This window comes from Molothrus aeneus, chromosome 16, assembly GCF_037042795.1.
Source record: "Molothrus aeneus isolate 106 chromosome 16, BPBGC_Maene_1.0, whole genome shotgun sequence".
Lineage (NCBI taxonomy): Eukaryota > Metazoa > Chordata > Aves > Passeriformes > Icteridae > Molothrus > Molothrus aeneus.
The window spans coordinates 9,208,212-9,222,949 of NC_089661.1; the positions used below are offsets into that span (position 1 = coordinate 9,208,212).

The 14,738-nt window shown below is 41.2% G+C and overlaps 1 non-coding gene and 1 pseudogene across 1 annotated transcript; one reads left to right on the forward strand and one right to left on the reverse strand.

Annotated features, from left to right (window-relative positions):
- Positions 1 to 2,986: 2,986 nt before the first annotated feature.
- LOC136563502 (putative short-chain dehydrogenase/reductase family 42E member 2) lies at positions 2,987 to 13,173 on the forward strand (annotated as a pseudogene).
- Positions 13,174 to 14,656: 1,483 nt separating this feature from the next.
- TRNAL-UAG (transfer RNA leucine (anticodon UAG)) lies at positions 14,657 to 14,738 on the reverse strand. The gene has a single exon. It is a non-coding gene; the product is annotated as a tRNA-Leu (tRNA).

The following is a 14,738-nucleotide window of genomic DNA, read 5'->3' on the forward strand; positions in this document are numbered from 1 at the left end:
TTAGAGGAGTGAAAAATCACATTTATGTAAAATAGTTGTATTGTTCTAAAGCTTTGTAAAAATGTAATAAATATCATTATGTGTGTTTGTAAATCAAATAATATCCTTTCAATGCAATAATAAATAATAACTGAACGAAATAACTGAACCTCCTATTTTTAAGGAGCTTGTGGGAAGGTGGAATTCAGCCAGCTGTTACTGCTCTCTGGAGTCACATTCTCCACAACCCTGCAGCACTGCTGGCACACACTGTGTGTTCAGGGAATTGCATTTTGGGGTGAGCAGAGAAGCCAAGCACCAAGGCAGGAGTGAGAATCCAACCTCTCTCTTTTCCCCTCTCTTAAGTCTCACATCAGTTGCTTCTTGGGGGAATTGCCCTATGTGAGCCACCTGTGCTGCACATACACCCCAGGTGTAGCCCAGCCAAACCTTAAAGATGTCAGGAGTTTTTCCTGAGGAATCAGCTTTGCTTTGACCAGGGAGCAGCTCCTCCCTCTCTTGCACCCCACGTGAATCAGGAGAGCTGGACTGGCCACAGTGGGTCATGGCAGACAATGATGGAATAACTCTGCCATCTGATTATCTCCACTTGTTATTCATTTTGCCTTTTCTTAGCATGGTACAGGATTTTTAAGACCAGTAAGTTTATAGAGATTCTCTCACTCTAAATCTATAGGATATGCAGGAGAGCCAACAGCAATGCTGGAAGAATAAAGGTCACAGGTAAAAGACAATACACAGTGACAGGAAAATGTGTGAGCAACCACAGTCACCACTGCAGCTTGTGTAAGCAAAGATTTGTTTTACTCTAAAATAGTTCTGTGTGCAGTGAAAGCAGTAGAGTCTGCTTGATTATGGATTTGCATTTGGAGATTGTCCTTATCCATACAAAGTGAGCTCCCAGTGTACATCTTCCTTTAGCAGGGGCACTGCTCAGCTCTGTCTCCTATTCCTGGCAATTGCCAGGAAGCTTAAAGAAGCTCTGTATATATGAGAACTTTATCAAGGTTTGATTAAAACCAGTTAAATTCACAATTTATCACTACAGAGCTGCAGCTGAGCCAGCAAGTGCTGCAGGCAGGCAGTACCATGTAAGCCTTTACTCCCTAAAATCCAGAATAGAAAACCACAAGTGTAAAGTTACTTCCCAGTGAGAGCATTTTAGCTGCATGCAAACATTCATTTTGGTTAGTTATTTATAAATCTTTCATATCACTTTTATTTGCCTAATAGCTCAGGATGCATCCTGAACTACCCCAACACTTTTCACAGGGGTGCAGGCTCTCACCTTGCTTGGATGCTCCTCAGGAAGGCCTAACCAAGGAATTCTCTGGCTTTGTGCTTGTAAGTCCCCATGGAGTGCCATCATTTCAGTCCTGTAACACCAAACCTGTGGTTTGTTATTTTGGGTAGGATGCTTTTTACATCACTGTTCTAGCAGCACTGATTAACAATAATTGCCTTCAGTATATTTGTTTATCTTTCTTACAGCTGCAGTATTTGAGATTTTAAAACAATGCTCAGTACCAGCTGGGAATAGCCAGCTCTCTTATTTCTGTGAATCCTTACTGAGTCTCAGTTTAAGCTGACTCTTGTTTGAGTTACTCCTACTCTAGCATAACATGCAATGTGTCTTTAAGTGATTAAAATTTAATATGAGCATTCAGACACAGCACAGCTGTAACAAAAGAGACAAACGTGTTCAAAGCTTAACTTTTGCCTGGAATGGGGAACTGAAATTCTGCAGCTCCTGACCCTTTTCACACCCTCCCAGGCTCAAATGACCACAGGGAGGCTCAGGTGGAAAGGGCCCTTAGTGCCTGTTTGTTTATTTGTGCCTCTTTGGGAATTCCTGCTGTTTTGCAGGTGTCTCACAAGTTCTGCATCTCTGTGAGCCATGTCCTGCCACCAACTGTCCAACCAGCAGGCAGGAGGTGGTGTTTTTTTCCTGAACAACCTGTTCAACAGGTACCTCAGTGTGACCGGAGCCCTCATTACTGCCAGGATGCTTTAGTGCAGCAGTCACAGCTGTGTGAAGACACTCGGAGGTAAGAAGCACCGTAGGATGCTCTGGGATCCCAGGGATGCTCTGGCAGCCCAGGAATATACCGTGGCGTGCTGTAGGACCCCCAGGATGCCGAGCAGAATGCCAGGAAAGCCGTGCAATCCCAAAGCTGCTGCCAGATGAGTGGGAGCCGGGGGATGCGCTGGGGTGTCAGAGGTGCTGCGGGAGGAGAGGGTGCGGGGATGCTGTGGGGGCCGTGCGGAGGCTGTTGCGGGGCCGGACCCCGCCCGGAGCGGCTCCCGCGGCGCTGCCCGAGCCCGGCCCCAACGGCCCCAACGGCGCCGCCCGCGGGAGCCGCCCGAGGCCGGGGGTCGGCCGGGCCCGGCCCGAGCACGGGGCCCTGCGCTGCCGCCCCGCCGGCTTGCAAGTGAGATGCAGAGAGCCCCGGCGGGGCTCGGGTGGCTTTGAATGTTTAATTGCGGCCGGGGCAGGGACGGGGTGTCGGGGGGAGTCGGTAGCCACAGCCCCTGAAATGTCCTGACTGCCGGTGAGGAGCCCCGAGAAGGGCAAGAACCTCCATGCTCAGAAAATAAGTGATTCACGAGTACTTTTTTCTTAATGCAGTTATTAACTTTTTCTATAGTATAGCAGCTATTTTATTCGAGTTCCCCTCGAAAGCAAGGGATTTGATAGCCTTGTTCTCTGATACACCTTCTAAAGTTATAAGGATCAGGCATCCCTCTTCCCTCCTGACAGCCTCATCTATCTCAACTCCAGCACTGCCAACGATAACAACTCAGTGTATTCTTAATTTATGTTTAGCTGCTGGTACTTAGAAAGAAGCTGGAAATACCACTTCTCTCAGATGTCTGTCTTGGCAGTAAACTGGGGACTGTAAATTTTGGGTTGCTTTTGTCTTTATCTCTCTTAGGCAGGCTGCATTAAAGCCACATCTTGCTGCTGTGACTAGATCTTGTCAACATGAAACTCCCTGAAATTGTCTGCATCCAGGAGTGCTATGGAGCAACTTTCACCATGTAGAAGGAATTTTTACATGTATCTGGTAGTGCTGAGCAGTATTTCATTGACACAAAACCAAAAATGAGTGGAGTAGCAACACCCTCCCACCGAACCTCTGACTGCAATAAGAGCAAACGTGCTGGAACACTCAATAAAATCAATATGAAAGCCGTGGTGACAGGAGGTGCTGGCTACTGTGGATACAAGCTGGGATGTGCTCTTGCCAACATAGGAGCTTCTGTTGTTCTGTGTGACATACACAAGCCTTTGTGGGTGATTCCCAGTGGAGTGGCTTGGATCCAGGTATGATAAATAATATCTTCCCAACAATCAAAGTTAGTTCATTTGTCTTTTCCATAATGTCTTCCTAGTTTTCACAGAATCCAAATACCTATTGCCAAGTATTTCAAATTTCTGTAACCTTTTTAACTGTGTGGACATCCCACATGAGTTTTGGTGAATGGATTGAAATAATGAAACCAGCAAAACCAGTAATGCATGGAACAGTTTCACTCCTGAGTCCTCAGGATCCTGCCTTCATCTAGGCCTTAGTTAAACCACCTGTAGAATAAACACAGGAGTATTGTGAACCTTAATGAATGTCTTTAAAGTTCTTTGGGTTCTATGGAAGAAAAGTACAATTATCAGCAAGTAGGGAGGTGTGCCCAGTTTTGAGTCCCAGGATACTTGTACAGCAAGTACAGTTCTATATATGCATTTCTATATGGATTCCCTCTGTGCTAACCCACTGTATGACAAATGCTCACCTGCAGCTTTGATCTCATGCCCAAATATCTTTTGTTGTGCATTACAGACAGATATCAGGGATTACAGTGCCATACTGGCAGTCTGTGAAGGGGCTGACTGTGTGTTTCACGTGGCTTCCTATGGAATGTCAGGAACAGAGCAGGTGAGTCCACATAGTTTTGGTTTTTTCTGTGTGACTGTCCACACAGAGGGTGAGAGCCTTTGATGCTGTAACACTGCATGACAGATTTCATCTCTTCATATTGCCCTGGTCTTTTGGTAAATTGTTCTGTGCAAACTGAAGTGCCACCTGCAAGCAGGCTGCTTGCAGTGATTTCCTCTCCATTAGAGGTTCCACCAGCACCCCGGGAAGGTGTTTGAGATGGAAATGGCATTGGAAAGTTCTGAAATACTGTGAAAACAAAATGAAGGACAAGGGAGGCTGGTTCCTTCCAAAACCCTGATTCTTCCCTAAGCCTTCACATGGATCTCCTAGGTGTTAAGGTCACTAGGAGGAATAAAACTTAACTAAATTATAAATTATTTCATATATCTGAATTATAACAATAACAATATTTGAAGTCTTTAATTGTTCACCATTGGGTAAAAAGCTGTACAGATGCACTTGATGTAGGACTCTGACTCACAATTTTATAATTAAGAGTTACAAGCACACACATCCACAAACAAACACACCTCTTTCTTACTTTATTTAATAAGAGGAACTTCAGTAATTACCCTGTCTGGATAGAACAGTTCATTCAAAGTTCTTTGCCACTGAGCAATGCATAATTTGAATTACTGTGGTTAGAGGCAACTGGTCACTAAAGTGCTACTGAAACACATGTATTTAACATGCTGCTGCAAGATATGTAATAACTGGACATATACTTTTAGAAACACTACAATTTTCTTTGCTTCAAGCAGACTAGTCTGTAAAAATACAAGAAAAATACACAAATAGTTTAAAAATAATGATTAGACTTTAAGTCTGAAACAGCAGTCTAAATGGCATTTTTAACAATCAAAGCACTAAATTATGTCTATTTGGGGACATTTATAACATCCCCCTATTGAACTGAATATGTATTATTACTATAAAATGCACCTTTTTTTCTTTTCCTAGTTGCATAAAAAAGAGATTGAAAGTGTCAACATTAATGGAACAAGACTCATCCTTAATGGTATGTATTTAACTGTGCCCCTGGGTGTTAGTACAGCATATCTAACATCATATCCCATTTAGAGAAAGCCAGTTGGCCTTTTTGGCACACTCTGTCACCAAGTCCTTTACATTGTTGGCAGAAAATGAGGAAACATGTCATGGGAGGGGTGGGGGGTTATGCTCAGTTCTGCCAGGAGCTGTGACATGAGAGCCAGCACTGTCATTCAACTACTTCAGCTTTTCAACACCTTGTTTGACTGATGTGGCAATCTGTATCCATGTAATGAGTTAACCAATTCCCTGGTACTTTTCAGTAGTTAACCTGCTTGCTAACAACTTGTTGCAGTGAGCAGCCCTTGAAGCAGAAGGACTTCTGTCCTATGCCCAGCAGGCTGGAGGAGCTCTCCTGAAGCAACTAAAGCACTTGCTTCTACACGAATGTCTTCCCTTTCAATATGTTCTGCATTTCATCTCACCCAGTCACAAAATAGTAGGATTTTCTCTTCTAAGATTTGACACTTTCTTAGAAAAAATGGCACACAAACTTTCTTCCCGAATAATTTTCCACTAAAGTAATTGATTATTCATTGCAGCCTGCAGAAAAAGAAACGTGCCTCGGCTGGTGTACACCAGCTCAGTGAACGTGGTGTTTGGAGGGCTTCCCATTGAAGATGGGGATGAGGAATCTTTGCCGTATTTCCCAATTGACCAGGTATTTCATTGGATTGATTCTCAAATTTCTCTGTTTACTTCCATGTTTTGGAAAAAGCCTGGAGTTTTTGTGACAGAGTTTTGCCTGATGCAAGAATCCAGGCACGAGAAAGGCCAGGTGGGATGATGTAGGGGGATAGAATATAAGAAAATAAAGATAGTGTAGAAAGTAATCTCACCCCTAAGGAGTTGCAGCTGGGCCAATTATCAAAGATCAGGATCAGGCCTGACTTTACCAGGCCACAGCTGTGACCAATGAGAAGAAGATGCTATAAAAGAGTGGAGTGGGAGGTTGAGAAGGGAATTGGAGTCAGTGGCTGCTTTGGGAAGAAGAAAGAGTCAGTGCTCTGAGGAGCTGCCCATGAGAAACACCAAGAAGGTCTGGAACTTTTGTGATAAGGAGACAACAGCATGGAAGCCCTGCAGTAAGATGGCAACAGGATGAGAGTTTGAGCAACCTGGTCTAGTGGGAGGTGTCCCTGCCCATGGAATAGGGAGTTGGAACGAGATGATCACTGAAGTCCCCTTCAACCCAAACCATTCTGTCATTCTATGAAAGAAAAAAGAAAACTCTTTACACTCTTTGCAGCTGCTATTTACAACGTTGGCACATCAGTTTTATGTACATCACAGTATATATTTCTTTGTTTTCCTATTAAGGCCTTGATTGGAAAATAACTCCCACAGTGCTGCATTAACATCAGGGATATTCCACCAGGACATGAGGATTCTGTTATATGGCTTCGTGCCTCTTTAGCTATTTATTATCCACATGACTTTTCTGGTTTTACCTTAGGGGATGACATATATTCAAGGTAGAGCTGATCTGGAAAAACAGCCTATTTTTATATGGTTTTATTGCATTTAATTAAAAAAGAGAAAGTATTTCTGGCTGCTTTGCATACACAGTTGTTTTTTGTGTCCCTCCTCTCTCCATCAAGTACTTCACAGTCTTTCAAGAAGGAGAGATTGAGATAAAATATTAATATTTTTAATAACATTTTAAATAACACTTTCTCTGGGACAATGCCACATGGAAGTGAGGATACTTCAGACCAAGTGTAATGACTTCAAAACTTGGCTTTTGACTTTTCCATTACCTGAAGAAGAAATCCAGATTACAAAGTAGTGATCAATTACATTCCTGGCAGCATCCAAAACATACATATATTTATTGCTTCTCAAATGTGCTGAAATTAATTAACCAGATTTGCATATACAAAAATGCTTCCTTGCTCTAGAAATATTCATGTGTTTTACTCTGAACCTAATACCCCACAACTTCTGTATTTTGAGGTATTTGTTGTCTCTGCTAAGTGAAAACTAGTGAAGAAGAGATGCCTCTCTGTCCTGTCATTTCAGGAACAGATAGAAATGTATTTGCTTTTTCTCTGTAGCTTGTTGACCACTATTCCAGGACCAAATCGATTGCAGAACAAATGGTACTAGCAGCTGATGGATCTTCACTAGAAGGTACTTTTGTGGAATAGTAGAATTTACTCCTCCTCTTCTTGTTCCTCCCCAAAATCCTGTGTCCTGCATCATTCCTTAGTGGACAAGATTGCCCAGCAGTTATGACATTAAGTTACCAACCCCCTCTCACAAATTAAAGTATTTTCATTTAAAAATTAATTTAATTGGTTTTAAGTTCCCACAATGTCTGTAAAAGGTTTTAGCATGGTAGCAGTAAGTTCAGTATGTTAATGAAAAATAATAAGAGAGCTATAAATTAAACAAAAACAAGTGTTTAATGTCACTGTCTCATGCAACATAAGTGAAACACAAATGCTGATTAAATTGTTACTTCCACGCACTCCCTCAAGTTATAAATTAAAATCTGAAGTAGGTACCTGAGCCTAGGGCCTGGAATTATTTATTAGTGCTTCCCAAAGTTTTCCATGTTGAGGAAGCCAGTTATACACTTGAATACTTAAGCTCACCTGTAAGATACTGTAACTGCCAGTGCAAAACAAATTAATGTAAAGTGCAACATGATTCTGTGTGACCAAGTGATACTGAGCTAAATTTAGCTGGGGACAACTTAGAGAAGACTCTTCACTTGATACTTGCAGAGGGCTATAACAGATAGAAAGTCCATGATGGGAACTCCATCCCAACAAAATTATTTTGTTCAAAATAAGAAAAGGGTTTTTTCCCCTTTATTTCCTTAGGAGCTCTTCTCATCAAAGCCTCTCCTAATTACAGGACCAATACACAGTTCTCTATTAGTCAATGAAGTAGAACCAAACATCCCATTTTGATTCTGTGCCATAGCAGGACTGGTATTTTATATGTTTACAAGTACTATTAAGAACAGTTATTAGCAGATGATGAAACAGCCAGCTAATATACATGGGAAGATTTGATTTTTATGATTCCACTGAAATTGTCAAGAGCTTCTACCTCACTCCAGTGGGAGCTGCAGCTGCTGTTGAGGAAATCTTTCAGCTCTACCTTGTACTGCTAACAGGTCACTGCTTCCCATCAATAATTTTGTGGGGGATTAGTTGGTTTCATTCTACAATCCAATATATTTTTGAACAACCTGCTCACTTCAGTGAACTCATCACCACAGCCAACACATCCATTCACTGCTCTGGCACAGGGACAAGGGATTGATTAGAAAGAGATTTTAAAATATCTGGTATTTTCTAGGAACACAACTATGCTTGCAGAACTTCTCTGAATCTTTTATTGCTATTTTGCATGCTCTGATTCTCCCATCTTATTATCTAACTCCTAAGGCAGCACCTTTTGGTATGTATTGTTTTTTAAGATAGTGAAATGAATTTAGAGTAAGTTCTGCTGCCTCAGCCTTTGGTTCATACAAACAAAGATGCAATGCAGTGATGTGAAGGTCTCTTAAGAATGATCTTATTCCATGTTCTAGGAGGTGGAATACTCCATACCTGTGTTCTCCGCCCACCAGGAATCTATGGACCAGAAGAGCAGAGACACTTGCCAAGGCTAGCAGTATGTCATCCAAACTCTTTAACCAGCAGAGGTTTCTATGATATGGGTAAAAAGCTGAAAGGAGCATCACTTATTTCTATTATAAATTGACTGATCTTATTGGGTAGCAATTCAACAATTCAGTCATCTGCTGAGGGTATTATAACTTTTTTCAACAAGCATTATATCTGTAAAGTGTAGATTTTAGAAGTATTTTTTTTATTATTACTAAATACAAACACATGAAAATCCAGCTTTATAATTTAATGATTATGGTAAGATTCAGGCCAATCCATGATATTTCAAATGTCTGTTTACATGCAACTTACACCAAATGGTTTTAAATATTAATGAAAAGAGATACAGCAAAATATCTTATTTCCAGTCTCAACTATTAACAGCTTTCCCTGTCCAGTGAAGCAGGTCCCAGAGGTAGAAGCACCCTTTGGTACAACAGGTTACTGAGGGCAGCAGCTGAGGTGTTCACATTTTACTCTTTTTCACTTGCTTTTAAATTGCAAGGCCAACAGATGATGTCTAGAGCATGGTCCCTGTAGAATTCTGTGAGCCAGTTATTATAAAAGAATTAGTGTAATATTAAGTTATACATAGTTTTCAGGAAATAATAGATTCAAGTTGACCACATAATAGATTTTTTTTTTTGGCTGAGGTAGGAAATTATATTGCAGTCAGCCAAATTATATGTTATCATCTTGTAAATAATTTTAAGAATGGAAAATGTAATTTTAGTTAAATCTGAGATTTTATTTTAGCCCCTCTAAAAATATAATATTTTAGAATTTCTATTTGATTTTGAGCTTTGTTGTTTTGAGCCAGTTTTAAGGAATCATGCAAATGTCAGGTTTTGCAGTTTCAAAAATTTACCTGTTCAATGAAAACTGGGATGCTTTCCTTCCAGCCAAAGTGTATCTTCCAATTTTTCCTAGCCAAAGCTATTTGATAAATTTGATCCAATTTAGTGAATACTTTTGATCCACTCAAAACTGTAAATTACCTTTCAATACAACATTTTACTTATCCCTAGAACAGACTTGTATTTTTTGTAAATTCGGGACATATTGCAATACATCTTTTGACATTTTCTCGTGAGAAGTTCCCTTGAATATTGTTAATTGATTCATGTATTTCCTTTTTTTTTTTTTTAAGTAGACCTAAACCTACATTCAGCTGGACAAGAAAGTACACTTCACCTCATGCTAAAACTCATTTTGTTATGGTTTCATGTTTGTTTTTATCTACAGAAGATTATTGAGCGAAGGCTTCTTAGCTTCAAGTTTGGGGACCCTACTGTTCAAATGAACTGGATCCATGTAGAGAATTTTGTACAGGCTCATATTCTAGCTGCTCAAGCTCTCACCCCTGAAAAGAACTACATAGCTGTAAGTACACAGTAAAACCACCACAGATCTCACTTGGCAGTGGATCCTGCACTATAACCTGTGCTACAGTAACCACTGAAGTAATTAGAGTTATTGTCCTTCAGCTCACATTGTTGTCTGTGTTTTCAGCTGATCAGTGGGCAATGAGCAACGTGGGATGGGGCACAGTGTTGGCTCTTGGTGTTGGTTAAGAGATGGAATATTCAATTCTGTAAGAATGCCTCCATCTTTGCATTTTTAAAATGCAGTATTTATAATTTCTGGAAGATGAGCAAAGAATGTTTGCTATGTTGGAAATGAAAGTGGAAGTTCAGGCAGATTCATCCTGTTCCCCTGTACAGGTCCAGATTTAATGTTCTGAACTGTGATGGTCAGTTCTTCCCATACCATGTACCAAGAGAGGCACATTTCATTTGGGTTCATTGCTTTCAAAAACAATCACAACTGTTTTCCTGCTTGTAAATACAGGGTTTTAATCATCTAGAAGCATTGCCCTGAGAGTATATTAGAAAGGGCTTCAAAGTAGATTTTCTTTTCTTAAAGAAAAGTTCTTAAACTTTTTTCTTCAAGTTCTTAAACTATTTTTTCTAAAGCCCTGAAAGCAAAAGGAAAGCGGGAACAGAGCTTGGCTACACAGGAGTGTTCTGGATTCCAGTGAGCCTTAACCAGAGCCAGAGCAGAACATGTCCCCCCTTTGGGGGATGTGCCAGCAGCAGCAGTGAGATCCAGCACCAGCTCCAGTGGTGTCTCTGCACAGTCAGCACAGCCACTCTGAGCAGGCACATCTGTAACAAACCATTTATTCCAAGGCAGGTTAACCACACAAGCCACCTACTCACCAGTTCTGTTGCACCCAACAGTGCCACTGAATGAAACACAAGCAGAGTTTGTGATTTGTGTGTGCACCCACTCATATTTGATATTGCTGTATTATTTTTAAGCTGTTCATAAGGGGTGAGATAAAGAAAAAGAAGTCAATCTATATGCAGTACTATTTTTACTGACCTGTCTCTTCTCTACCTCTTTAACAGAGTGGCCAGGTGTATTTCATTCATGATGGAGAAAAATCCAACCTTTTTGAATGGCTAACTCCCCTTGTACGTGCAATACTGATCTCCAAGTACACTCATTTCTTTAACTGTATGCAACTGCAGCTTTTGTGTGCATGCTACATTTTGTATGTTTGCTTTGGGTGTGAGAGTTCCACATGGAACTCTCTGAATGTGGGTTTCATTCCTGCTTGAATTTCAGTGTGATTAGCACTGTAACAAAGCCTACCCAAAATACTACATTAAAGCAAATGTCTTCCCTGAGACCAAAGGACCATCTACACCAGCACCCTGTCCTGAGCTGTTACTATCTTCATTTATGGGGCATGCAGATGGGAATAATGGGCATTTTGGGTGGGCAGAAAATAGAAATCTTAAGTATTTCATCTGTTCATTCTTTTCAAAATACCATGTTGTTGTTAATGATAGGCTCAAAAGCATAAACATGTCATGATGTTAAATTATGAATCAGCACACTATGACATTTTGATGAATTATTGTAATTTCTTTCCTTCTTTTAAGATACGAAAATGACATAGTGTCTGTGGGTGACATTTAACTGGCATCTCCTTAAAAATGAAAAATAGTAAATACTAAGAGCCAGTAAATATTTCCATAAATATCTTCTATATTGAAACTTTAAAACTTGTTTAAAGTTTCTGGGGGTTTTCATTGTTTTTTAAATCTTTTTCAGTTTGAAAGATTAGGTTGCAGTAAGCCATGGATACGTATTCCTACTTCTGTAGTCTATGCATCAGGTAAAATATTTTATCAACATTTCTCTTTCCTGTTCATGCTACCCTCATTCCTAACTGTAATATAACATTGTTTTACTTGCCCACAATTTTCATTTTCATGTATAAAAATGCTGTCTGCTCACCTAGTGTTCAGCAGTGTAAAACTCACCTCTGTGCCAGAATGATCTCTTATTCAAGTCCCACTAAAAGAGGTTCTCTGTTGCCATATTTTTTATGAGGCCTCATGACCTTTTCACTAGATCTGTGCCCAACTTCTTCCCTTTTCCAAAACCTTTTTCCACAAGCACAATAATCAAGATTAAATTAGATTAGATTAAATTCCAGCCCCTTGTGAGCAAGTAGTTAGAAGGTGTTAGTGATGGTGCCCTGAGCTCTGAGGTCTGTGATTATCCTTAGTGAGATGTCACAGTCACAATGGCAAAGCAATTCACTGTTCTTACCTCAAGTCAAAATCTTTTGTTACGCAGCCACATTCATGGAACGCCTTCACGAAATTCTGAAGCCAGTTGTTGACCTGCCCCCACTGCTGACCAGAAATGAGGTAAAGTCTGTGTTTGTAAACTTTCCTTTATTCCCATGGGATCCATGCATGTTCATCTGAGGGAGATTTTCAGTCACTAGAAAGTAAAATCCACCCAGTGCTACTTCAGCCTCCAGTTTCCAGGGCAAATACATGCATTGTGTACAATTTAGGCAATATATTGTGCTTGGCTGCCATGATTTTTGAAAAGAGCTTATGTTTGCAATCTGGGAGAGGGTTCTTCAGCTCCTCTCTCCCAAGGGTCAGTGTCCTGCATGATTTGGCTGAGCCTTTAGGAGCCTACCTGATGGCTTTGATCTGACTCTTTGAGTACCTAAGCAAGAGAACACTTGCAGAACATTTTTGTCACATTTACAGATTCTACTTTGCATCTTTTAATGTCTCTTTGTGCTTTAAAGAATCTCCTTTTGAGTGGACAATTTTAAGAATAATGTGTGCAATACTCATAGGACACTGATATAATGTTGTGGGGTTTTTTGTATTTTACATTTCCTTTAACTGTGTCTTTGCTACCATTCACAGTTTGTTCCAGCTGCCTGTGTAGTCATAGCTCTGTATGTTGACTCCTTTGCCCTGCAGGTACAGAACATTTCTGTAACTCACACGTTTCGAATAGACAAGGCACGAGCTCAGCTGGGGTACCGCCCACAGAAGTTTGACTTTGCTGATTCTGTGAACCACTACATTGAATCCAGACCACCCTCACATTATAAGCTCTTCCTCAATATTTTCCTTACTTTATTTGTTACTTTGATTTTGGCTTTTATTTTTTCAAAACTTGGTGGCCTTTCAATTTTGCGTTTTTTTAAAGGAAGACGACACTGACGTGCACAAACTGCACGGTCACAGTATTGCTGCCCAGATCATTACCTTCCACTAGAGTTACTGGCACAGTGCAACAAAGAGGCAGCTGCTTTTGAATTTACAAACTATATCATAACGAACGAGTGGCTGGACCTGAGAAATTAAAATACAGTAAACAATAATTGCCAAATCACTGAAACACAACCAGAGTCATGATTGTTGCCTCTATTTCAAACCAAAACAACCATTTCCAAACTGATTGCTGAAGTAAATGAGAACCTGCAGGAAAAACAAAAGGTGCAGACAGCCTGCAGTGCTTCACCAGTGAAGAAAAATGGCTGAAATAAGAAGAAAGACTGACCACAGCTTCTGTCATGGCTTCATGGCTCACTACCTTGTGGAACAGAGGAACAAGCAAAAGCACAGACAGAACAGATTACTGCAAATAACACACACCAGACCTACAGAGACTTCACACTGTGTGATTTAATGAATTAGCTCTAGCACCACATCTGAGGGAAAATAAAGTGTACTTGAAACATTGCTGAAGTCCGTGCTGTGCCTCTGCACAATTCCCCAGAACTGCTCCGTGCCCTGCCCCGTCACAGAGCTGTGGGTACATGCTGGTAGGGCTTTTCACAGGGTATTTTAGTTAAATTGGAAGTTACTAAGTAAGTTACATTAGTTAAGTGTATTTATGACACAGTAGAGGAATCTGCTGCTATGGCTTGCACAGATCTTAGTACAGCTTTCTTCACCTCCTGTAGTTAAAGGGCAACAACTACCACAGTTCAGTTGCTCCTCAGCTGAACTTAAGGCCCAAGTCTGTTTTGGCACCAAATTTCTGAAGTACAGCAGCTGTACTGAGCAAATCCCTGCAGCAGCTAAAGTGAACAATGTGCTTTCTGCATTACTGTTCAGCTAAAATGGACCTAAAGAACAGTCCAGCTCCTTCCCATCCACCACTCACAGTGGGAATTCATCAGAGAAATCTCTTTCCCACGTGCATCTTTCCAACCTGTAACATGGAGAGAGAAAAACCAAGGGCAAGATGCAAACAGTAGAGAGCTTAGGAAAGGGCTAGAGATGAGAGCTTGAGAAATCATGGTCTGAGGGGAGTGATCATGGATGGGTTTGAGAATTCTGGAGAGGGTGTCTACAATGGCACCTCCCTTCCAGGGGAATCCAGGACAGGCCACAAAGGCCAGGGTCGGGCTGCTGTAACGCAAAAGCAGCGCAGAAAGGCAGAACCCCTGAAAATTAATGTTTCTCGTTTTATTCTTAAAGCAAGAGACTCGCACAGTGGATGATCCCTTTTCTCTAGTTCATATCACAGCTCTGTATAATATTGATTTCCCGACTGTGACCGACACCCCCAGCACCCTCGGCGCGCCGTGCCCGGCCCGGGCAGGGCCGCTCGCACCGTGCGGGCCCCGGCGGCAGCTCCCGCGTTTCTGCTGTGCGGGAACGAAAAGGAGCCGCCGCGGCGGGGACAAAAACAACTTGGCAGCGGTGGGATTCGAACCCACGCCATCGAAATGACTGGAGCCTAAATCCAGCGCCTTAGACCACTCGGCCACGCTACC